Raw genomic sequence first — 26,185 nt, forward strand, 5'->3', positions numbered from 1 at the left:
ATACACTTTGGTAAAATAATGCACAAATATGTCCTGATGTGATTAAAATCTGACAATAAAAAGTCATTTTTCACCGTTGTGGCTTCCTCTTCTTCACAAAATGTTGGACTAGGCTACCCTGACTTGCAACTTTTCATAGTTACAGTTACACTCACAGGAGGAATATTCAAAGCTTTCAAATTGTATGTGCAAAAGTATGCACACTGCAATGAGAGCAAATACGTCATCTTTACAATGTCATTTCTTGTCCATCTCTATGTTTGTCTAAAGAAATCATTTCCTGATAAATGCTACCTATCAAGGCTAATCTTTCGGAATTCATTTTTCTGCCATTTAATTAACCACCTGAGTCTCAAATTCTTAAGCAAAGGAAGATCAAACTCAGCAAGCTTTCAGTCCCAAGCATGCAAAAAGAAAAACAAAAAGCACTATAGACATAGCCTCAAAACAGTAGATATCTAAAAGCATGCATAATAGACAGGTACTGCATACTCACACTGAGGAAAGCAGTAAACACAGGAAAAAATGGGGAAAGAATACAGAAAGGAAAATTGAGTGTTACTGCAGAGAGAATAAACTTTTTGGATACATTTGTCCATGCAAATTTCTATCTAACACAAAAAAAGACAGAGTCTGATCTAAGAATATTTAAGACATTTCTTTTTTCAGAACAGAAATTTCAGCAACAATCTGGCTTTTAGCATGAATGAGTATGAACTGAAACTGTCAGTATAAACTTACTACCTTTAGCTRTAGGCAAGATATGTTTCCTTAATCCCACTGTCCAAATTCAAATCCGTCTGTGCTGGTGCTTCAAATTCTCCAACCAGCCACACACATTTCACACGAAGAAAGGGGTAAGCACAACATATATCTGTGTGCTTATGTGACTTTTTTTTTTCTTTCTTTTTTTTTTTTTTTTTGGTATGACCACCTACTGCTTCCAGTAAGCACCAAATGCAAATTCTTTAACACATTCTTTTAAGCTTCTAGTCTGGGTGTCTGCTACAGATTGCAAGCCCCGCAGGGCAGTCATATGTAGCTGTATACAGATCCTCTTCCCCTCAGGCCAAAATATATTTTAGCTGGCGTTGTGGGCAAACCTTAAACATCTCACTCCTTGCCCACCACTCTTCCTTAGAGTGACTCCTCGAGGAGGAGCGTGGTCGCTCACTAGCTGCCCGGCTCTATGGGCCACCCATCCGCACCCGTGGGCTGCCAGCGTGGCGGCGGAAGTCACTCAAAATTTAAGGCCCCAGTTATTAGAATTTGCGCTTCGGTTGCTGTGTGGAATGTGTGGGAAAACTGATTATTCTTAATTGCATTGTATGTCTAAAATGCTAAAACAACAATCATGGCATCCTTACACAACAAAAATGGTATCATAATAAATGCAGCAGTGTCTTTTTCCATGCAGCTTAGCTCAAATGTCTTTGACCGCTATTCTAAGCGTCCCATCACAAAACAGCTGATTAGTTGCCAGTCATTGCTGCTGATAAAGCATAAACTTGTAAATGCTATTAGCACACTATTGATGCCAACGTTTAAGGGTGAAAACAATGGTTTTATTCATCACCCATAAATGTACACACACCACAGGTTACCACAGGTTACTGTCTGGTCACAGAAAGCTTTGCARTCTTATTATACAAAGGAGAGTCAGGGCAAAGTGCAGACAGACTTTAATGAGATTTTGTTTTGATAAACTGTTGTCCATCACATCAAATCATTTCACATTAGTGCAATAAAAGGCACAACACATACAAGGCAAAAGTCTTTTTTCCCTTCCTCTTTCTCTGAAGAATTAGGTCTTTTGATAAGGCTCTTGACAGCACGAGCGTGATTTAAACTACTACTCGCATGTGGTGTCCTGAGCATTGATGCAAATACGTGGTGAAGACAAGAAACATAAAAATTGATGAAAAATAGATGAAAAATTGCTACACGTCTTACCGAAAATGCAGAGACAGACTGTGACATCCCAAAGGATAGTTTTTCGGCATGGTCTGAGAGACTTAGGGGTTTCTAATGCATATTACAGGACCTCAGTGAGACCCAGCACTTTTCTGGATCTGATCCTAGAACAGTGTGTGTGCCTGAGATGCTTCATATGCAAAACCATTTTAGCCCCCACAAAAATACCTGGAATATAAACTCTATCCAGCTTCAAAAACATTCCAAATAGTTTACCATTATTCCTCAGTGATGCATATTCTGTATGTTCACAATGGAGGACAACTTTGACCATAGCTCGTTGTCACTGCAAATGCAGACTTACTGAGCAACCAGCCAGTTGCTGCACACCTCTGTACCAATGATCTTCCAAAATGTTTTAATTTTAATGGTTTAAATGAAAGTCTGTCAATCTCTTGCATTTACTGCTCACTTCATGAATTGTAAGCCAATAAACATTATGGCAATCATCGCTCATATGTAAATATCTTTGCAGATGTTTCATATGCCTGTTGATTCCTCAAATAAAATTGCAAAATTTATGGGATCCATATCCAAAGACATGCCAATTCCAATAAAATGATCAAAAGTCCTAGGCAGTTTCCAATATTGGAATCACATGCAAAGTGAAACACAGAAATCAAAGCAAGGAGAACATCTGCTGCTGCGTATATATGGTGATTTTTTTCATTCTTACATATCTCATAGGCTTGTTCTCCCAAGGGATATCACATATTCTCAAAGTGAGGAAAAGGAAAAATCTCTAGTAGATTCTGCTGTTTGTGGAAGAAGCCACAAAATTCCTTCACCTACTCCTGCAGAAGGATTAATGCCCTACACAGCCTTGCATTATCACACCAGCACAGATGAGCTGAGGTTGGAAGGGACCTCTAGAGATCATTTAGCCTACTTGCCCAGCTCAGAACAGGGCACAACTACAGCAAGATGCTCAGGAATGCCTCCAGTTTGCTTCTGATTATCTCCAAGGATGGAGACTCCACAACCTCTCCAGGCAACCTGCTCCATGTTTGACCACCCTCACAGTAAAAAAGTTTATTCATATGTGTAAGTCAAATCTCCTTATCACTGGGAATGGCAGGTGTTAGATACGAGAATGTGGATGTTAGATATGAGAATATTTGAAGTGTCTTGCAAGCCAGCACTGCCTCTTGGTTCTGCCAAGTTGAATGGCAATATCTCTAAAAAGCATCCCAAAACAGAGCACGACAAGATCCGCTGAAGACTTGCTTTTATAACGTATTTCAGCGCAGTACCTGTGTACATCAGTGCAACGGGTGGTGCTCTCAGATGCTCTTAAGCAAGAGCAATCCTCAAAGCTCCTCCCCAAGCCCGGGAGCAAGCAGCCTTGGCTGGGCACTGCATGGCTGTTTCGGAGCAGCTGGCTACAGCAAGGAACAAAGACACCTACTTGGCAAGTCTGCGTGCATAAAACCAGGAAAAGCCAAGGCCATCTTTTCAAAAGAATCTTTAAAAGCACGTCACCAACACTTAACAGGAGATCCATTTTCATGTGCCGCTCGTCCCTCTCCCCTCCACCCTCTCATTTCCAACAGCCCCTTCATTCATTTATAGAATCACTGAGCAGCCACTCAAACACCATGGGAGCGTGCATGGGTCTCCAATTATGTGCTTCAAGTACCTCCCTGGGATTAATGGGGGTGCTCGCAGAGAAAAGCTGAGCTCTCGCAGATTTGGAACCACAGAACAATTACAGTGTTACTTTTAATTTATTGCATAATTTGTCTTCATTCACACTTTGAAGTTTCCAACATATTTGATTCAAAGGGAAGGTCATTTAAGGGCAAGTGTTCTCTAGGCTCAACATAAAGGCGGCAATTAGCACGGCAGCCATGTATTCAGGGCTGCACTGCCGAGCTCGCAGGCGCTGTTCTACTGCCAGCCAAATGCATCCCCAGCTTACGCTCATTTTCTTTCCTCACTCCAACGCTATCCAACTCCCAACTCATGGACAGGTCCCGATAGGAGATCCTCTCTTTTGCCTCAGGCCCTGAACAGCTACCTCCCCTTCAGATGGGACAAATTTGGCCCACCTTTTCTCTGTTGGACTTGAACGGCAGCAGTAGCACAGATCATGATGTACATGCCTTCTTTTTTTTCTTTCAAGGGAAGAGTGCAATGCTTTAATAACAACTTAATATTTAATTACACTGCAACAAATGGGAACAAGACCAAGAAATCTGGTCAGTGGTGGTTCGGAGCAGCAATATAAATCATAAAGACCACACACTGTGAAACTATTTGCCGACTTTGCACTCTCTTGCAGTGAAAGCAAACAGCCGAAATAAAAAAATGGAAATGTCCTGGGCTGGAGCAAGGCACGCCAAGTGCCCTCGCTCTGCAAGTCCAGGGAGGGCATTCCACACGCACACAACGCGCTCGCCTTTTCCCTTCGGTTTTCCAGGCCTGCCCTACTTGTCTCTCTCCYCCTTTCGCGGCGCACCGTGTGCTACCCGGCAGCCTCACAGCTAYCAAGGGTCTACCAGGCAGATCAGGAGCGGGAATGCCTGCTAGGATTCTCTTCCCGAGAATCACATTTGCCCAGATGCCAGCCAGCTGCAGGAAAAGGATTTATGGCAAGATTCGGAGCGACTGCTTGGGTGTCTAAGAGGAGGCAGAACACAGGCACTGAGGGCAAAGAAAGCCCACCAAGAGACTGCCCTCCAGGCCCACTTACCTCTACAGCACCCGTGAATTATTAGATCCCTTTCCTCACTGACTTTCGAGTGCAGGCCTGCAGACTGCAGAAAAAAACATCGGGGGAGCCCTGTGCCTCACTTTCCCTACACGATTCAGGAACAAAGCAAACAAGAACCACCAGATGCCACCTGGATGATCCCTACGGAAAGCAGCAGGCAGCAAAGCTGGCATCAAACTGGGACAGCAGCAGCTGGAGGTACAATYGGATACTCACCACCTTTGCTCGGGATACCCTGGTTCTGCTCTCCAGATCACATCCTGCTTTTATCCAGTAGCTGCCTGGGGTGGGAGGTCTAACAGAGCAGGGGCCAGGGGCTGCAGCCACAGCCTCCCCCTCACAGCTCTTCTTCTGGACAGGCAGGAGCACTGCCCATGTGCCAGTGAGCTACGTGTGCTACAAACATCCATTAATGCTCCAACTCAAACAGATTGACAACKGGGGGGTAAAAAACATTCTCCTGAAGTGCACAGGAAGCAAGTGAACCCAGTCTCCTGCTCTGCAGACTTACGTTCTCACTGCTCTGCCTTTGAAATGATGGATATTCATTAAGAAGAAAGAAAGGGAAGGAATGCAACCAGCTAAGCCAAGTCTCCTATCCAGTCAGCTGATCACGATTTCTCTTCACAAGTTTTTGTTGTTGTTTTTGTCCCCCGAAAACACGAGATGGATTCCAAATTTTCAAAAATCATAAGTTTTATCACAATAATCAAGGATTGGCTTAAAAATCAAGGGATATCTATAAGTCAACAAATCTGGAATCCTTTGCATTTAGCTTTTCCATTTCTGCCTCTATAGAACATAACTAATTCATGTTTTCAAGTAATTTTCTATAACCGCAGGAACATATTTTTTAAAGAGTTCTTAGGGCTGTAGGCTCTGGAATTAAGATTTATGTAAGATAGTAAATAACATAATATTCACAGTAAGATCAGAGACTTGGCAACCTTAGGTCCAAGAGATGGACTGAGCACTTTTAGCCAAGAGAGAGATTTGAAATGCGTCTAAGTTTAGAGATGCTCTGACCTCAGTTTTCAATTAAGGCCTATTTTTCATAACAAAGATTTCTCACAGTAACATTAAATGCAGTACCAGTAAAACAAAAAGCTGTCAGTGAAGCAATAATATAAAAGCTTCAGAAGAGAGTTCTTCAATGCATGTCTTCAGGAAACATTTTTAATACATCTTTTAGGTGTTAAGGTTTGCAACAAGATTGCAGCTTATATTCAATAAATAGCTTTTTCATGCATCAAACAGTTTATCTCACCATTATAAAAATATCACTCAAGTGTACTATTTACCATAGGGAGTTTTGTAGCTATCACTTCATATTCAATATTGCGATGAAGGTTAATTTTGGAGTGTATCCCCTTGTTTCCAGGTATAAGAGATTTTTCTCCCCATCGTCTCAGAAAACAGGGCACAGTGGTGGGGATAAAGTGACATCCCACTACAGCACTAGGCATAAAGCGCATGTGTCACAAGGAAATGCAAACACATTTTCATCACTTTCTGATTTACATGGAATATACCTCTAACCTCACCACCCAAACAGCCACATAAAAACTTCTGGAAGAACAGCGAACAGCTTTAAACTGAGAAACTTGTTCAGACATTTCTAAAGCATTAAATACCAAAACTATACCTCAATTAAAAATAAATTCTCTGATATTGTAAAGTAGCATTAAAAGTGTTCCTTACTGCTAAAAAATAAAGTATCACGCACAGAATCACATTCTCCATTGCCACATTCGTTTTCCATTCGTTTTTCAACAATGAAATTACACACACACTGACACGCACACACAAAGTAAATAAACTTTAATCACAGTATCGCACTGGAGCCAGTGTAATTAATGTTGTGTCAGCATTTCCATTTAAGCCCCTAGTTTCAAGAGGTTTATAGCACAGCCATAAAAATTCAGTTAGGCTGAAATCAAGCAAACAAGGTCTTATACAGTAAGCAACATTTAAGTATATATACAGAGAGCAGCCAGTTACTACTTATATGGGAATTAAAATAGACGCCTACTGATTTTAAAGGGCACTGTAGAGCTATTTCTTTAAATAATATTTTTCTCAACATTTATAATAATCTCTCAAAAGTCTGAGTTCCAGCTATGTTCCTTACTGTTTTTCCTTGGCACACAATAGTTCACACATTTTTTTTCCAGTCTTAGGATTGCTAGCATTGTGTTTTGTTTCACTTTTCAAGCAAGGAGAGCGATGAAACATATATTTTGCAAGAGGAATGCTCAGGACCACATTCTGATCCTGATGCGGGCCTCCAATCAGCACTAAAGGACAAATGCTAAATACACCTTCTTACACGTTCCAAAAGTCCTAAGATACACCGGCCTGGAAATTCTAAGGGGTCAAATATCAGGTTTTAAAAGTGCAATTTAGAATCTATGATCCTAAATCTGTTTTCAGTAAAAATCATCTGATACTTCACTGTTTGCAACAAAGTGAGTTTACATGCATAGAGCAGAGCTGTATTTGTCTCGCTATTTTTGTCCCTTATCCCTTCCTGCTCTTTGGCTTGACTGATGTAGCAGTAAAGCTCCCAAAGGCCAGTTTGGTACCGCTGTCTGTCTATTTGGCAGCTCAAGTGGAGCCAGGCAGCCTGGCATTTCAAATGGGGAACAGTGACCTAATGCAAGTGAACTAAAACTTTCTGCCTGGACTGCCACTTCCATTAATTTAAAGGTCCTGCTATAAAGAAGGCTCTTTAAAAGATGAGCTAAATACTTTGTGGGTTTCTCTGTCAAAAGTCCAGCCAAAAAAAGTGAGGGACCCAATTACAGTCATGAGCAAAGTCTGAGGAAGACGCAGGAGAGCAAAGCGCTGTCATTTACAAACATTAATTTTCACATGACAGACCTAGGAAAGCTAAAATTATTTTGCAAGATTTAATCTTCAGTCTGCTCTCACTGATGCTGATGAGAATCAGGAGAAACACCAGTGAGGACATAACAATTACAGTGGTGCAAAATTGGCTGGGTTTCACAATTTGGCACTTTCACAACATAAAATAAACAGTACTCGTAACTGAAATCTTCCATTTAGCTGCAGAACAGAATGAGCAAAGGTGGGAGAAATTGCACTCCACTCGGCCAGGGTGTCTCTGCCCTATTTTGGAGGTTTTTTTCAAATACTAAATCTCTCAAAGAGTAAATGATCCCACGTGCTATTCAGTAGTCACAGTCTGATCAGCTAAGGATGAATTTCAAAATTTCCACCTTGACTCTTCAGTTTCTTTGACTTGCAGTTTTAAGCCAGATTCATTAGCCATGTAGCTTGAGGGATATAATAATTGCACTGGTCAGACATCCAGGATGCACACACTATTTTAAACCCTCAAATCCCCTCAAAAAGCACAACCAGACCAGAGCAATAACACTAGTGGGAACAGTGTGTCGCAACTAGGAGTCCAATGTTTGTTGGCTGAAAAGTGATGCTCGAAGAGTCAACCTTTATGGGAGACTAAGAGTCAGAAATTCCCCTTCCCTTCACCTCCCTATGAATTTCTATTAGATTTCCTTAAAATTATAAAATTCAGATTTCTCTTTTTCCTCAAATACTCTGTTCTATTGGTCTCTATTAGTTTAAGGAACATTTAAATCTAAAATCATATGATTGTAGTTACAATCTGTATATGCAGCATTATTTTAATTGCTACAGTTTGAGAATCGCTACAATTAGAAATTAAAATGTTACGCTTCTTGCCAACTTAAAGCTGTGMTGGCCAAAATTTAACAAAATTTTCATTCTAGCAATTAGAAAGTGAAATTATCTAATAAGAAAGAGCTGAAGAGATCTGCACAGTGTTTGGGTCTTTTTTTTTCACACAAGTCTTTACATCTACGGACATCTATGGCTCTTGGAGTGCTTTAACATAACAAATACAGCTCTGCTCCATAAAAGTATTTGTGCTAGGAAATCAACACAACATAAATGAGCTTGTATTATCACAGCTTTAAATCTACAGCAGGTTTTTATCAACATAGCTGCATTTGTGCAAAATCATCCCCCTGTGCTCCCTGCAAAAGTTGCCTGACATCGCTAGACCTGTAAAGCTGTGAGGAAGGCAGGAGAACAGGGAAGAAAAGATAATGCCAGCCCTCAAAAGAGACCCCCTTTTTCCCCCAAAGATTTAAAGGAAAAATAGAAGAAAAAAAAATCTTTTAATTACAGGAAATGTATCCATCATGCACTTTTTAACGAGTCTAATTCTCATTAATTACTAGATTTATTTCAAAGTTTTCTTCTTGCTCTATGCTGTCGAAGTACACAGGGTCTGGGTGGCTGAGGGGCAGCCATTCCTGCCACGACAACACAGAGAGCATGAACACTCAAAAGCATAATTCTGATTTAACCATGCTAGGGAGGGCGCCTGGGCTTACTTAAAGCAGAATTCAGCTCTGGAGATTACCCAGTCCCACAGTGTTTGAATTTGCTGGTACAACCAGCCAATTAATCTAAACCCTTGTCTGCCACTTTCTTAAAAAATACCCACTTGCAAACCACAGATGAAAGTCTAGCAGTTAAGAAGCACAACTGCATTTTTCTCTGCTGAGCACTGTGACATTAGGGAGGGCAGTTGTGCAAAACTGCGCTGCTGCTACCGACAGCAGCCAGCAGCTCTTCACCAGCACTGCTCCAGTGTTACGCCACTTCGGTCAGCTAACAGGTAAGCGTCAATGTGCACCGCTTCCACTGCAGTCTTCTGTAAAAACACATACGCGCTGTATTTTATATATTAATCAYTTGCAGACACTAAAAGAACGCAAGTGTATGCAGCCCAGCAACTAAATTGGATGTCTGTGACACAGCCAAGTGACTGTAAGGGTACCTATAGCTGCTGCTAGCCGGGTACTGCGGCACAGCCAGGTCAAAGCCAGTTTCAATGAAGACCCTGACTAGATGAAGAAGCACCTAGGTTGGTACCTCGAGCTATCTCAGCAACACCCGTGTGGACAGCAACGTACCCAATAGCACAGCTATTATAGCATAGCTCTCCCTGGTCATTCCCTGCTTGGATGCTTCTGAAAGCCTCACCCTACTGGCCTGCTGAATACRTAAACAATCATGAACTTGGGCAGCAAGGAGAAGAAAATCAAGCCATGATCTCCCCTGATCATGATTATATTTAAAGTGCCACCTACGAAAACCAGTTTGCACAAAGACTGCTAGTTTCAGCAGACAAGGCCATGAACTCTCCTTCCCTTTTGGCCTTCTGTCATTAATTAGGAGAGGAGAGCCTTGAAGGTTCACAAGCAATTATGGCACCCGTGCCTTTTCAAACAAGGCTCATAAGTGAGGTGGTAAAAGGATGGGCACATGAGGAGAAAAGGAAGGATAAATCATTTACTTTCATGTAACCTGGGATCACATTTGCTCCCATCCAGACAACACCATAAGTAGCAAATAGGAAAAGCAAAGAGGCCTGAGCACTTTCCCGGACAATTCCTCCATCCAAGATGTCTCTTTACATGAGCAAGAAAAGGAGGGAAGGGCCAAGAAAGCTGCAAACCTCGACAGCCGCAGCTGCCATTCATTCCCTGACTGTTCAACAGGCTGCACATTCCACACGAGCGTCCAAATCCAGATGTCTGGGAAGGGGCTTTGGCGGAGAAATATTTAATGGATATGGACCAGTATCAACTTGAATAATGACAGATGCAGAAGATTTTTAAACCTCGTTATGTCCAAAGAAATGAGCAGATACCTGATTCAGAAAGGTTGAATTCGTTCTAAATGTGACAGATGATTTAACAGTCAGACCATAATATTTCAGATCACAAAGGAAAGAATTTAGTCGGTGGGAAAAAAAAAAGGAAAAAGGTGAGGTCTTTTAGATGAAACTCTCAAACCAGACAATTTAATCTAAAGGATTCTTGCTTTACATTCTGAAGAATCATAGGAGAGTTTGTCGTGCTGAAAGTTACCATTGTTTTCTAAAGTACCAAYGGGTTTCCATCTGCTAAAACTGATAGGAAGAGCTGCAGAATTAGGACCATGACCTGAAGGCTCATTATTTGACCTACTAAAATGTAGGCAAACATTCGTTCCCACAGAGGGCTAGTGGAAAAATCAGGCAGTCACTGAGTGAAGTGCATCAGAAKGAGCCTGAGAATCATCTGCAGGGACAAAATCACCTCTGTTCTAGGTTAAGCGATCAGAAAAAATAATCATGTAACTGTAACTCTGACTATAAAAGCTTTTTTCCCATCCTTACAGATTTCTTGAATTTCCCACTGCAAAGATAGAGTACCTGAGTCTCCACAGAGAAAGGAACTCCACGCCCTTTCTAATGTCCTTATGTTCTGTGTCCTGCTAGGGTCACAGAGGACCTGTGTCTCATTCTGTCTCATTCTAGGGGAATGAGCTAAGGAACCAACACTCATAAAATCCAGAATAAGGTGTGAAACCAGGCATGGGAGAACAAAGATGGTCCTTGTTCTGAAAGATTTAAACACAATTTAAGTATAACATTATTCCAGAGTTAAACCTCACCCTAATCATGTATAAACCGGGATTAAAAGTTTCGGTGAGTGTTTAGGTGTTCAGTTTCTTTCCTCACCCAGCCCGGGTGTAGGCTGAAAKAAAATACAATCTCTAACAGTGCTCATGTTGTTGTTTGGACACAGCCACTAACAGTCTGTAGCTGGATCGTAGCTGTCAATCTATTCCCAACAAAATCCCTGCCCCTTCCCACCCCTACATCAGAGTTTGCACTCATTCCCTAACGAGCAGAAACACAGGGTTACTGGCTGAAAACTTGGCTGGTCCTGCCATTTGGCCTCAGGTGGCCAAATCCTACCCCTCGCATGCTGCAAAGCAAGCAAGGGCATTTTCTGTTGCCAGGTCCTCTCATATCTGACTTCTTATTGAGCCAGGGTGACTGAGAATGGCCCACATCTATTAAATAACTGAGACTTCCCACTTGGGCAAGGATTTCTTTTTTTTCTTTTTGAAAAAAGGTTAATCTCCAAATGATCTGCATTCTTTCCTGGAACCTTGTTCACAAACCGTTTTTTTCTTGAAGACCACATTTGCCTAACAGTCTTTCTGGACAGAAGCTGGGCAAATTTGTGGCTTCAACAGAACTCTCACACTTTCTCTCGCACAACCAGATGTTATTTCTGGGAAATTAACATTTTTCAACTCTTTGGCTTTGAAGCAGTCACTGAAATACTTACTTCCACCCCCTCAGCACCAGCAAACCACTTGCCAGAAACAAGCARCCATGGAGCTGCAAGAGTAATAGACAGCAGCAAGCTTATGCATTGGGAAGTACCTCCTTCATGGTATGTCCTGGCTACGAGAGACACAGCAAGCTCCTCAGAAAGGTCACAGAGGGTGTCTTCCTTGTGAAAGAAGCCATACCAGATGTGCAAGATGATGCTTGGGAATTCTGCAGCTATTCGACCAGCATCAGCTGTCCCCATACCTCCCCATCCACACCAGAGACCTGGCAAAGCCGAGCAYGCTGCTGACTCCTCGACGGCAAAAAACTACTCTTGAAATGCCTTCCCACTGCATTTCATGCCCAGCATTTTCTGCTCTTCCTAAAATGAGAGCTGCATTCATGCCAACAGCTGGAAAAGATCATCATCTAGAGTTGGATCCATGCCTTGCTACTGGCTGGAACAAAAGCCATGGAAGTACTTGAGTCAGATGAGTTTAAAACGTTTTTGCATAGTGGTCTGAGGATGAAAAGTTCTCCCACAATTCACTGAACAAAACTTCATACTGGGATGTGTCCTACTGAGGTGCCCGTAGAACTTTCTACCAAAYCCAGGGGCAGGGGAGCACTTTATCATGAGTCACCTATGGATTTACAAGATGGACTCTTGGTCTTTTCTAGGGATTCCTAAAAGTAGGCACTCTGCGTTAAAAGCAGCTTACAGTATCTTACAGGCAATTTTGCCAAAAACAGAAACAAACAGAGCAGCTGGAAAAAAGATACTGTGGTAAGCATGTTTGTCACGGCAAGGGAGAACAGGATACTCTAATATGAATGGGAGAAAGTGCTGCAGGAAATCAGTGGGAAATCCCTAGGTCCTGGTGCTTACAGTCTCATGGACAGACAGAGGAATTTAAAAGTCCACATGCTTATGTCAGGGAGTATTTAAGGAATCCAAGGATGGGTGCTGTCATGGGAAAGAAGGTGCTTTCCCTTTACRAAGAGATAATCCCAACCAATGCTTCTCTAAACAATTGGTGGAAAATAATAATGGAGAGAGGACTCCCAAATCCCTAACCGTGAAATTCCTACATTCAGCAATTCTCTGAAGCAACAGCTTGATGGTTAAACTGCACTGTGGGTCTACAGTTGTACTATCATTCGACACAGCTATTCTACATAGCRCTATCATTCATATTCACAAAGCAGTTTTCTTGTTCGCCCTCTGTCTCCAGACTTCTCTTTTTCATGTGTAAATCTTTTTTAGTGATATGTTCGGTTATCCTGAAGAGCAAAAGGATTTATCACTGAACACTTTAGCTCTCTCTTGTCTCGTGGGCTATAATTTTTCAGACTGTGGGTCAGGGACCTTTTCATTTCACTGCAACAGCCAAGAGACTAGTTTATCTGGAATGTGAATTTCCCATACTTTCAGTAATTTCTACTCTGAGAAAAAATTAAACTACAGTTCAAAACCAACTAGAGCTCCATCTGTTGCAAAGAAACCTCCATCATTTTAGTGCTCTGTTGCTTTACCTCCAGCTCTTTCCACTGCACTCACCACATCTCAACTAAGGACAGAAAGGAGGCAACTGACTTGGCCATTCTGCTGAGGTTTCCTCTTTTCATTTAAAGAAACAAAATATCATCTTTCTCTCCAGTCAGCCTCACCTTATCAATTACTAAATTTTATTGTTTGACTATCTGGCAGGTCATCCCTGGTTTTTCAAGTGATAAAGACCTTTCCATGGCAATCTCCCTGGAGACTGATAAAGAACTGTTGATACTTCTCTTCAGAATCCTTGAAGCCACAACCTTAGGCTGAAATTTCCAGATAATATTTGCTGCCGTGGCCAGCTCTCTTTTGCATTTTACATCGACAATCTGGGACAGATAAAGCACTCTCTCTCTGCTGCCCTCATTGCAATGACTAAGAACTGAGAGAACTAGGCTCTAAGACAGAAATTCAATTAAAGACAGATATAATACCTTCATTATTCTAAATTATTAACTACTTCCTTCTTCACCATTTAAGTGTTTTGTTCTTTTGTTTTTTTTTCTTTTTTAATAAGTGTCTGTAGAATTATAGCCATTATAAAACATCTAGAATTTTGAAACATTCCTGAAATGCAGGCATGACACTGGCTTCACTTCACAATTTCCTGTTTCCATTTTAATGAAACTTTGCATTGCAGAGTTTTAAGGATAATTTTAGGGAAAAAAAAATACTATTTATTAGAAACTTGTCTTATTTCAAATGGCAAGAAAACATAAAGAAAACAATTAGAACTGATCCAAACAGTCTATGCACCAAGCAAAGGCAAGCTTTAAAATAAAATTATTATTCTGCTTTCAGCTGCTAAGAGCAACGCAACTCATTTGTCAGGATCAAACCACCAATGTCTACTCGTAAGAGGGTATGCTTGTGTAAAACGAAGGCTGGCACAGCATTGGGCCCAGATATTTGAGGTTTGGATCCTTAACTGTGAATTTACTTCCTTTTATGATCTTAAGCCAGAGAACAATAGTTGTATTCTAATCTCATCTTTGGTGAATTTTCTTGGGCTCTTGTTTTAAGTGTTTACATACAGTGATACTGCCTTGAGTGATGGCACAAAGAAACACATTATCCAAGTCTAGCCGTTTACCACATACGCTATGATATCATTCAGGGTTCAACAAATCAATTTTTTTCCTCATGAAATGATAACGGATTCATAACAAAGAAGTGGATTTTATGTCACTCACCCATATCCACATACTACATCAGATGGCAGGGTATAAAACTTTTTTTGATTAAAGGCTACAATATTATGATTCTCCTCACTTATTCTAAATTGTTTTCAAATGGAAAGAGAAAAAATACATTCATCTGGAAAGAGCCTTCATCAGCAATTCTTTTGTTCTTATCACTTTATACATAGTACAGGACTGCAAGTCTGCACGGGATTCTCCTCAGCCACTGAAAACTGGCTTGAATTCACTAAAGTCAGCAATAAAGAGATACAACTTTATGAAATAAAAGTAATTTACACAAGCCAAGTGTTTTCTGAATCTCATATTTTTTTCACARCGTTAGCCACATACGATATTAGTGCATACACATGAAAATTATGACAATAATGAAATTAAGAAAAAAATAAACTGACAGCCTATTATTAGTGAGAAATTCCTTAACAGAGAAGGTTTTAGAACTCCACAATTTCCCAGAGAAGCTTGAACAAAATTGTTAAGTTTTATTAAATAACATTCCTTATTTATTTATTTATTTATTGCTAGGGGGCAGGATGACCAAAATCACTTCCTCCTTCCTCCTGACTTTTAGCTCAGTGAGACCATGGAGCTGACCTTTGAGAGATAAATTGTAACCTGTTATTCAATATATGACAGATTTAGCAGGTATCACCACATATATTTCTTCTCCTCTTACATATGTGCAACGTACTGGATCTAACTGATCATACCATGCTAAGCATGTGGAGCACATGAGGATCAAGTTTCCATATTTTTGGCAGTGCCATTTCATCTTACAGATTCAAAGCTAAGATGCTGGTGCTTTCCAAATCATGTTCTCTCTTATACTTTAGTGTCAATATCTTGCTTCAAACTGCACCCGCTGTAGAACTAGCTATTGGTTCAGTTCTAACACCCTCATATAGTAGCACTTTATTACTCAAAACTAAATTTGAGTGCACACTTTCTGTGATATAACCAAGAAGCACAAACAGCCTCTTTGTTTGTTCTGCCATTTCTTTGTTTTGYAGCCAGGTAAACATCTGGAGATGTTGTTTCCACTCCTGCAACACTTTTAAACAGGAGACAAGACAGGAACACGCACTTGTTGCACTCCTTCCTGTTGCATGTGCAGACAAATTAAATACAACTGGAGTCTGGTTACCCAGGAAATACAAACCACATCCAGCACTACAGGCTTCCATAGCGTCAGCGCTCCCAAAACAGAGGCAAGTTGCATGGACTGCCCTGTTGTACTCTTTCAAAAAAMCTCCAGGATTCACTGTGGTCTGCGTCATCCAAGCAAGAGAGGACTGGCATTGAGATGGGACACGGTTGGAAAGTCCGTGTGCATCTCCAGCACTACGCTCCAAGCCAAAATTTTGCCCCCACATGCTGAAGACAGGCTCGCTCACTGGAGGCACAGGGCCTGCTTGGGGACAGGTGGGACCTTAGGAGCTGAGCCAAATGTGCCAGCAGCCCCACATACCCTCTGCAGAGACCAACCACCTACCTGCAGGGCAGGATGTGAGGCATGCTTGAGGCCTCTGCAAACTGCCAGCAGGATGAGAAATGCAAAGGCATAAATTAACCACTTTGTCTTTTTTTGAGTGAGTGAAACTTTTGCTGATTTGACCTTTTACTCTAATTTTACAATTTTTACAGTCTTTTCCCAGCAATTTTACAATTGCAGCCATCTTCTCTCACACAGTGTCACAGGGACCAGGACAGTTGACCACCCAGATGCTGGTAAGACAACTCCTGGCCACTGAGTCCAAGAGAGCACTGCCATACAGTGCCACACTGTACCATGACATTGGCAGAGGACTGATTATTTTCTCTTTCTCCCTSCTTGGATTTCCTTTTATTTTATCCATGTTCTCTGATCATCAGTGAAGTACACGCAGATGTCACAGTCCTGCATATTCCTTGTATTAGAAAAACCTGGCATAAAGTTCCTCTGACTTTTTAAAAGCTACAACACCTTTTTCAAAAGGCCAACATGGCAGAAGTAAATGACTAAACTTTACGTAACTAAACCAATAGAATGACTTGAAAGATACTTTTTAGAGGTTTTTTTTTTCTCCTTGATAGTGCTAATACCTTTATTACTTTCAATTCTAAATGTTTAAAATGAAAGATCAAACCTCCAAGAGAAGGAACAGGAAAAGAAAAACACAGTATTGCTGCAGAGAACAGGTCTATTTCCTTAAAATATCTAAGGCCTATTCATTGGCATCACTAGAAGGATAGATTAAGGTGTAAAATAATCCGCCTACAAAAATTCTATTGAATTTGCATTCTTCATAGAAAAATAGACTTCTTAATCAGCATGAATTTGACACTGTCATCTAAAAACTACACACCTTGCCTGTATCRTTCTTTTCAATACACACAAAAATAGATTAATTTTGCTTTGCTTTCAAAAATACATTACTTGATAGTACAACTTGAAACAGATTTTTTTTTAAATGAATGTTTGTGGAAGAAGCCAAATCCAGAACTAAAATTGAAGCGTGCTTTCTGCCTACAGAGCAGGCTTGAGAGAAAGGTCTTCCTACCCATGTGGGCCTCAGTCAACCCAGCCCTGTAGATGTCACCGCCTTCCAGGATGGAAGTTCAAGGCTGCTCTCTCCACACTGTCTTGCTCCTTGGCGACTCAATTGCCAAGATATCAACTGCCATAGGGTTATAAGCAACCTCTGTATTTAGGAAGCTTTCTGAACAAACAACGTTTTTGCTCTTCTGTTTTTAATCTAGCTCTTCAGTGGTAACAATGGGCATAGTTTGGATGGCAAATACTGATTTAAGACCGAATATTCTAGCCCATTCTGGTTTTATCTTATTTATATGAGTGTCAAATATCCACATTTTCTCTTAAAAAATAAATATTTTTATTATTTGATTCAACTCAGCCACTCTCTTAGGCTACATTAGACAAACAAAAGGTTGTTTAACCAAATGGCTGATCAGCATCTAAGTGAAAGAATTCTCATCTAACACAGCTACTGTCATCTGCTTCAGGATAAACTTTGCAAAGCCATTATTTTTAACAAGCACAACCAACAGTTTCTGTGGGAATCCAAACTGGCAGGGAAACCCAAAGCTATTTATGAAGATAAACGGCCACAAAAACTTGGCGGTCAAAATGACAAGAAAAACCTAAAGGAAAACTCACTACAAGATTCTTTTCAAGTATGTTTGCTAACAACTCTTTCAGATTTTGTACAAGAACATGCATTTTACTTAAAAAATGCTTCCCTGGATCATTATATAAATTATTATAAAGTGTGTTATGGAATAAATTGTAGAATGACCAAAGGTATCAATGAAGTTAGGAATAATAATAAATGTCTTGCTCCCATTTAGACTGCAAAGCCTTGTCCCTTTGGAACAGGTACAGTTCCTGGTCTGTTTTACATATGTGAGAGGACCTCTGGCACTACCATAACATCAATCTCTTTTCTTCAGATGTCAAGCAAACTAAGTCTACCCTAATAATTTACTTCCAGCAACAACAGAGGAGACAAATCCAAGACCTAACATATAGCAGAGCTGTGGTAGAGCTATATAGGCAATCTTCCTAGTGGGTCAGCAGCTTAAACCATCGGAAATGTTACTTTTCTAGCATAACTTACTTGATTTCCCTAAAAATTTCTACTCTAGAAAAGGAGTAGCCCCCCCTTCCAGTGCAACCATTTACGGGACAGCCTCTGCCAATATGTCTATGTCAGTTGAAATGCGATTTTTCCCACACATCTAACCAACATTACTATGCCAGCAACACTTTCAAGTATAGCCAAGCTGAATTTTGTGAGGCAATTACAAAGATCATCTTTTTTTCCATGTCTCCACGTGATACGAATTTTCTGCAAGATGGAAAGGTTATGAAAAATCTGTCAACCCAAATGCCCTGTTTGTCAACTAGAAGAAAACAACACAAAAGATGCACGTAACAATAGTCAAAGGAAAAAGCTGCAGTGTTTTTGTCATCTGAGAGAGGATTAGGCAGTGTACAGTGATTTTTTTTTTTTTAATGAATTAAGTATCTTGCTTGCATAAATTACAAGAAACATTTGAGTCAACTGTTCCTGGCTTGGATTAATTTCATGATTCAAATTATCCTGAATTTACAACACATTTGTGTGTGTTTCATATTGGGAGAGTTTTAATCTTAGTAAATTAAGAGCTACAATTTCTGTTTCATGCSATTGTATTTCATTATACTTTGTACCCGTATAATAACCACCCTTCAGAATTCAAAAGGCTTATCACGTTGAGAAGCAGTTAAAAATAGGAAAGATTGACTTCAGTAGGGAGTGTTACAGAGCTGGAATTTCTGATCCTCTTTATTCACTAAGGAAGTACAAGTTAGCTTTGGGGCCAATCCGATTTACACATCTGCACCATCCTTGATGGAAAAACAGTACAAATGTTTTTGTTTTTTTTTTCCTCTTGGACATATGTCAGATATGGAAGTGTGAATTGCTCAACACAAAAATAAAATAGACCATTCCTATGCAGCTGTAGTTTGCAATAAATACAGAAAGGTCACAAACTAGCAAAATTTACAAGCAAAACATCTCTGCGTGCATTGATCTTGCCTGTGCATGTTTCCATTGGCTTCACCCACATGCGGCTTCCAAGGTTCCCTGCAATAGGATGGCTACGCTTTATTCTCATGGCTGTATATGCAGAGAAAAGCAGTATTCACATCCCTGGAGAAAACTCAGTAGTGAATTGAAAAAAAAAAAAAAAAGAAAGAAATGTAAAATATTACAATTATTAAATAAACAAAAGCCTAGACATATAAACTTTGGTCTGAAGCAGTCTCTATGCACTCCTTTCACGTTACTTTCTCTGAAAAACAAATTTCAGAAGCTCAGTACCTTACACAATCTGAACATAATATAACTCATAATCAATCCAGAACTGCCACAGAACCCAAGCCATTTCATGTCCCAACTTATTTTTAGATTTGCAGCTTATCATCAAAATTTGATAATGAATAGTGCCACGACAGTGATTTTTGTACAGATGTCAAAACTTCTGTGAAGACTCAAATGCTTTTTAGAATATAATTAGGCCACTTGACCAAACCATGACAATTATGTATCCATCATCTTAATAAAACTTTACCTGTCATATCTAATAATGAATCCACTTTAATACAGGTAAACTGATAAATTACAGAACAGGTCTACATCATTTACGAACTCATTCTTGTATCATGAAACTAGGTCTGTACATCAGTAAACCTCAGCAGGRCCTAGAAACTTATATGCACACTCTCCCCCTGAGGCTGAAGAGCATCATGAATGATTTAACTACCACACACTTCCCTCCTGGTAGAGCARAAAGTTGCCGGTGAGATTGAAAGGTCAGACAGGATTGCGTGTTTAAATAGATTCAATCAGGACTGTCACAGTGACATTTCAACTTTAAATGTAATTATTTGCTTATGAGTTATATTTATACATTCACCTGGTGACTGRGAACACAAATATGCAGTGAGAAGTGAGTAAATGCAGGCTCCCTGATCGGAGCAAACTGTAGTCCAGTGCAGTAGTCACTCAGACCTATACACTATGAGGACTGCAAGTTTTAGTGTTCTGCCATATCATTTTGAGGATTTACCAGTATTTTTAGTGTGCAGAATTATACTACAGAATTAYGTGGAGAAGGTCCCAAGGACCTTGATGACCCCTTTAGAGTCCTTRGGATTTTACTGTATAGTGACATAATGTTCTTGCACAAAATATTGCTCTCTGAAGAGCCCAATGAATGTTTATCTTTGGCTCCTTTCCCTTCCTTGTTTAAACAGTATCATTTCTATACTTTTTGAATATTCTTTTCCAAACTTAATATTTTCATACCTAAACTTCTAATATTTCTACACTCCTAAAATTTATTCTGTTGAATGTTGCAACTACAAAGGACACAGGTGGCACAGGACATCATTTCACTTAACCAATTAAAACTTGAGCTGCTCCTAAAACATCCAAGTCATGCAACATTATCAAATAAAATCAGAGTTCCTGTTCGAGTTTTATTTCATCTTGCAATACAGTATCACTAGTAAATTGCACCAGGCTCCGTACTCCGGATGAAGTCTACATGCAGGCTTTTTTTCAARCTGACAGGTCCTATTTTATTTATTAGGGAACCAAACTTGCTTGGGACTCTTTTAATTTCAGACAGAAGGAGTTTAATGATGTTTGGCTCATCCACATCCTTGCATTTTCCGCCAGGTCAGCGGCTAAAGGCCTTGCACTTTTGTACAAAACCTAATAAAATTATGGAAAATGACAACAAAAAAATAATAAATGGTTTTAAAATGCATTTTGCAGTACGAAACAGTCCAAAGAGAAAGAAAAAAAAAAAAAAAAAAAAAAAAAAAAAAAAAAAAAAAGGGGAAACAAACAAAAAAAAAAGTCTGTTGAAAANAAAAAAATAATAAATGGTTTTAAAATGCATTTTGCTGTACGAAACAGTCCAATGAAAAAGAAAAAAAAAAAAAAAGTCTGTAAGAAAATAAGTAACTAAGGGGAAACAAACAAAAAAAAAAGTCTGTTGAAAATGCACTATAACAAGGAAAAAAAACCCAAAAGCTATGCAGAGCAAAAAGGTAATTGCTCTGAGTACACAACCATTTCTGAGATGGGAGCTTTCAGAACATAGTTTYCTCTAGGTAATTGGGAAGTGATGTCCCATCTGAGGTCTCCAGGGAAAAGGAGCAAAATTCCCACCTCAGTCCCTAGAAGACAGCAGTCCTCAGCAGGAAAACCACTTCCAATTCGGAAAGTTGGCAGTTTATGTTCAAGATAGACTAGGACTTAAGCTCCCAGGGAACTGAACTTCCTCTCACCCTGCCGAGGGTGCGTCCTGTTGAGTCCAGCTGAATCACCACACACCATTTCTATAGAGTGTCAGGTTTCTTAAAAAAGACCTTGATGCTTTCATGCTTTACCTGCTTTCTTTTCYACAAACATTTACCATAACTATTCACAAACTGAGTCTGTTAAGGGTAGAGTTCTGAAATTCTTCACTTTCTAATATAATAAGAAGAAATGACTGTTACACTTGTAAATCGGATTTAAACTGAAAACAAAAACCACCCATGAATACATGACACCAAGCTAAAGAAAAACGTTGCATCAAACCACTAAAAAGTGGTTTAACTTTGCCTTTTTTTTTTTTAAATCTCATTATCAAGAGCTCTGATAGTCTTTTCCTGCTAATCATACCATAGTCCTGGTTTGTGCATATATGCATATGCATACAGCAGCTGTCATCTGATCCACATATTCAAGAGCAGAACTGGCAGGAACTTGGAGCACCAAATGTTTTCCTACAGAAAATGTTTCTTTGACAACAGCAAAACTTGCTATAAGGCAAATTGCAAAGAGCAAAATAAGTTGCAAAATGAAAACTGAAATCTAAAGTTTCAGTAAATTCAAAACACTGGTTGACTCTTCCAGAATGTTTTAATTTTGAAACAAATGTAAATTTCAATTTCTTTAATGTTATACGACAAATGCAATGAAAAAAAAAAAAAGTCAAAAATGAAAGTGAAATGTTAATTCAGTAGTTTTAGCTTGTGGAAAATCATCTCGTGTTTGGAAGGAATGGCCAGTGGAAGAAGACAGGACTCACTTGTGCTAGAACATGAGAAATTCTAAAACTGAGTGATTTCCATGACATGGAAGCATTCACCTGCTGTACGACTGCCCACAACATGATAAATTGGTTCAGATAAAACACTGAAASGTCACCCAGAAGCATATTGGGGAGTCTATGCGAGGATCCCCTTCCACGCAGCAGGATGCTGAAGCATGGGCAAGCACGTAGCCTCCCAGCAGCCCTCATGCTGTACCCACAGCGCTGCGGGCAGTTTTCTTCTCTTTCCTCCACCGTAACCCCCTACCTGCTGCCACAGGCTTTCAGAAAACAGCTGTGTGCCAAGATGCACAACGAAATCACAACTGGGCTGGAGCAGGGTCTGGCTCACACCTCCAGCAGCTCCTGATCTTTATTGCACTTTGGGTTTTTTTTTTTTTTTTTTTTTTTTTTTTGCAAAAGGCTGGAGTCACATTCTTATTTCCCATTTGTTCCCTATAAAGTCGCCATTCAGAAATGTATTACTGAAGCATTGTCATGGAAACAGCAAAGGCTGAAATTTTATTTTAAAAAACAGACCTTAAAGGGGCTTTGACAATTCCTTTCAGATCGTAGCTGCTGCACGTTTTCAGCACAGCCATATCAGACATCACTGGTGATTAACAAAAGTCTCTCTCAACTTTGTTTATTCAGTATGGATGGTAACACTGAACAAGGGCAGGGAGCCTCTTTTGGTTTCCTATCCCCTTTCCCCCAATTTTCCCAATTCCTGTCAGTTCTTCTCTCCCAATAGCTCCTYTCATGGGGCGCACACACCTTCTTGCTGCCTTTGCTACTCAGCATCAATTTTTTAAGTGTCAGTGAAGTCTAGGCTASGAAGTTATTTGCCTTGCAAATAACACATATTGTCAGAATAATCACAGCACTTGCTCTGCATTGATTTCCCTTCCTCTAAATGCTCCAGCCAACAAGAGAGCTGAGCAGAAGTGTCTATTTTATGTATCTGCCGCTCTGGCCATAGGATTACAGGATAAATGAGGCAGGAAGGGACTTCAGGTCTGTAGTCTGACCTCCTGCTGCAAGCAGGGTCAGCTAGGAGCTCACAGCAGCTTAATCAGGGGCTTCTTTTAGGTCAGGTCTTGAAAATCTCTAAGGATGGAGGCTGCACAATCTCCCTGAGTGTCCACTTACACAGCCCCACTCTCCTCCTGGTGAAACCACTAGCACTGCTGAATACCTTTGTACTGGAATATAGGCTTAGGATAAGAAAGCAGCTTGATAAACATAAGGAATAGAAACATTTATTTATTACTGTTAAAGGAATATTTCTATATATCACAGAATCACAGAATATTTAAGGTTGGAAGGGACCTCTAGAGATCATCTAGTCCAACCTTGCTGCTCAAGCAGGCACACCTAGAGCATGTGGCACAGGGYGGCATCCAGGTGGGTTTTGAAGACCTCCAGAGWAGGAGACTCCACAACYTCCCTGGGCAGCCTGTTCCACTGCTCTGTCACTCTAACAGTAAAGAAGTTGCTCCTCACCTGCAGACAGAATATATATATATAAGCCACAGCATAAATATAATATGTTAAAATGGCATATATACAGTATTCCTGATCAAAAATTGCCTCTGGATAAGCCTCCTMCAAGTAGGTGGTATGTACATCCTACAAAATTTTAAGCTTATTTATGTATATATCTATATCCGTGTACTCACAAATAAAAATAAACTACATGCAAGTTTTTCCTATTTTATATGGCTATGTGCATATATACCTCAATTTAGCTTATGTTGTTCAGCTATAATGGTCCTAAGAATAAAGTTGCTCATCTAYAAGAAGCAAAACCAATCGCTTCATATTCTGTTTCCCCTAAAAAATCAGAAGCAAAGCTGTAGAATTTCTTCTCTTTCAGCTTCCGAAAACACTGAGAATATGGGCACACCAAACAGTTTGAACATAATTCCACTGCATTCTTCCACCCGTACCAAGGTTGAACAGATTTCTTGTACACTCACGCTGTGAAATAAATACCACGAGCCGGTCCGCTATTGCACAACATCAGACACACTGAGCCTTCAGAATGATAAACGTAAACAGGTCGTGGCAAGTTTTCATTCTGTAAGGAGTTAAACGAGAAGGATCTAAAGAAAACATTAGCTGCTTAGAACCCTGAATGGAAAAAAAAAAGTGCTCCTAGGCGAACATCAAGGTTTCAGTAGGATGGCAAAAAGCTGCAAGAGGGGAATAGTGCAGACGAAATCCTATTTGAAACAGCAGCACAGAACTGTAGCACAAGATGTTACAAAGGCTGCCAGAAGCTGTGTTCCCACTCTTTAAAGCACTGCTTTATACAGCTGCCACTGAAAGTGAGCTTGGGCATTCTAGCTTCAAGACAGGGAAGTACATGGCATGGCTTTCTTTCCAGTTTTGCTACACAAACCTCATTACAGCAAAAAAATATATCTATATAATTATTACACAAAATCTTACTTTATACATCGACAACAAGTAGTAGACATGCTACAACATACTAACATTGAATATTCACACAGAATTTAGAAGAATATGTGGTAATTTTAAGCACGTAACTGAATTTGCACACAGCTTTATAAAGAGATTGCACTGTTAACCACAAATGTACAAGAACTGGATACTTTTAATGAGAATTTCCCAAAAATTACCAAGGATTGTTTCCTGGGTTTAACTGAAACATAAGAGGAAAAAATATTTAGTTCAGATAATGTATCCACCAGTGTAAAGTGAAACTAGGCTCCTCCATAAAGGAGGTCCATGCTGACCAAAACCCAGTATTTGCTTCAAAAACAGAGATTTCATCACTGCAGAAATCATCTTTCCCCTACAGTCCATGCCACCTGCTCTAGCACTGAAGTAGGAGGAGTAAAGCCCTATCCACGAGTTCCTCTGCTGCTCTTCCCAGCTTGTTTGTGCCCCAGTCTGAGCAGCTCGGGAGGCGACAGGCGGCTGCAGAGTGGCAAGGAGAGGCAGGACTGCGGCAGCTCCGGGAAGAGGGGCTGGTGGCTGCCCCCTTGCAGGCCCTCCCCTCGCTCTGGCCAAGCTCTCTGCTTGGCCAGCTCCTCCTGGCAAAGGGGGCACGAAAGCAGCGCAGATTTGAAAGCCAAGTGAGCAGCAGGAGCCCCAAGCATAGGGAGGAGCACAAAGCTAGGGCCACAGGTTCCACATTAGATAGTCTGAATATTTATAATATCCATCATTCAGGCGGCACAGCACATGGCACTGACATGTAGAGCATGAGGATGCACATCTAGATCCAGCCCATAGAATGCTCAAAATGTCTGGTGGAAACCATTATTATAAGAAAATGTTCATATGTGAAGAAGCAAAACAGGAAATAGAGCCTGACATTTTAAAAGCAAAAGTGACCATCTAATTAAAATACTTTCTTTTGTACAGCCCTTAGTAGCAGGTACTTAGATAGTGGGATATTCGAGCCATTTTAATTCAGGGGTCTGAATATGGGGCTCCTATTTCAAAAGGCTGAATCTGATTTTCCATGCAATCRATCATTTCAATTAAATAGACCGATTCTGGACAAGTAGAAACATTTTGGTGAATATTTCTCAAAAGAAACACAGGGAGGAATAGTGAGTTTAAGGGAAGTGGGGGGAAAAACTCAGAAAGAAACAGAAGGGGAGAGGAAGGACACCGGGCCCCAGCCAAGGCCTAGTCACTGCTTTTATCATGTGCCTGGAGCTGTATATATGTGAGCACAAGAGGGAAATGAGCCAGAACAAATAAAATTGCAGAGTAAATGCTAAACATGTTTTTCTTCCCCACCTCATGGGAGAATAAATATTTTATTCTGCTAGAGTTCTATTATTTATCTTCTTCATACCACATCCAATTGGGAAGTGAAACTGTTAAGACATAATGTCAAGGTTTAAGGGAACCGTTTCATTTTGAGT

The 26,185-nt window shown here is 40.2% G+C and overlaps 1 protein-coding gene across 1 annotated transcript in view; it reads right to left on the reverse strand.

Moving 5' to 3' along the window:
- The window catches only part of SUGCT (succinyl-CoA:glutarate-CoA transferase), a 278,027-nt gene that overhangs the window by 190,655 nt on the left and 61,187 nt on the right, over window positions 1–26,185 (reverse strand). The gene's annotated exons all lie outside the window — the stretch shown is intronic.

The sequence above is a fragment of the Nothoprocta perdicaria genome, unplaced genomic scaffold (assembly GCF_003342845.1).
Source record: "Nothoprocta perdicaria isolate Ctin4 unplaced genomic scaffold, notPer1 scaffold_154, whole genome shotgun sequence".
Classification (NCBI taxonomy): domain Eukaryota; kingdom Metazoa; phylum Chordata; class Aves; order Tinamiformes; family Tinamidae; genus Nothoprocta; species Nothoprocta perdicaria.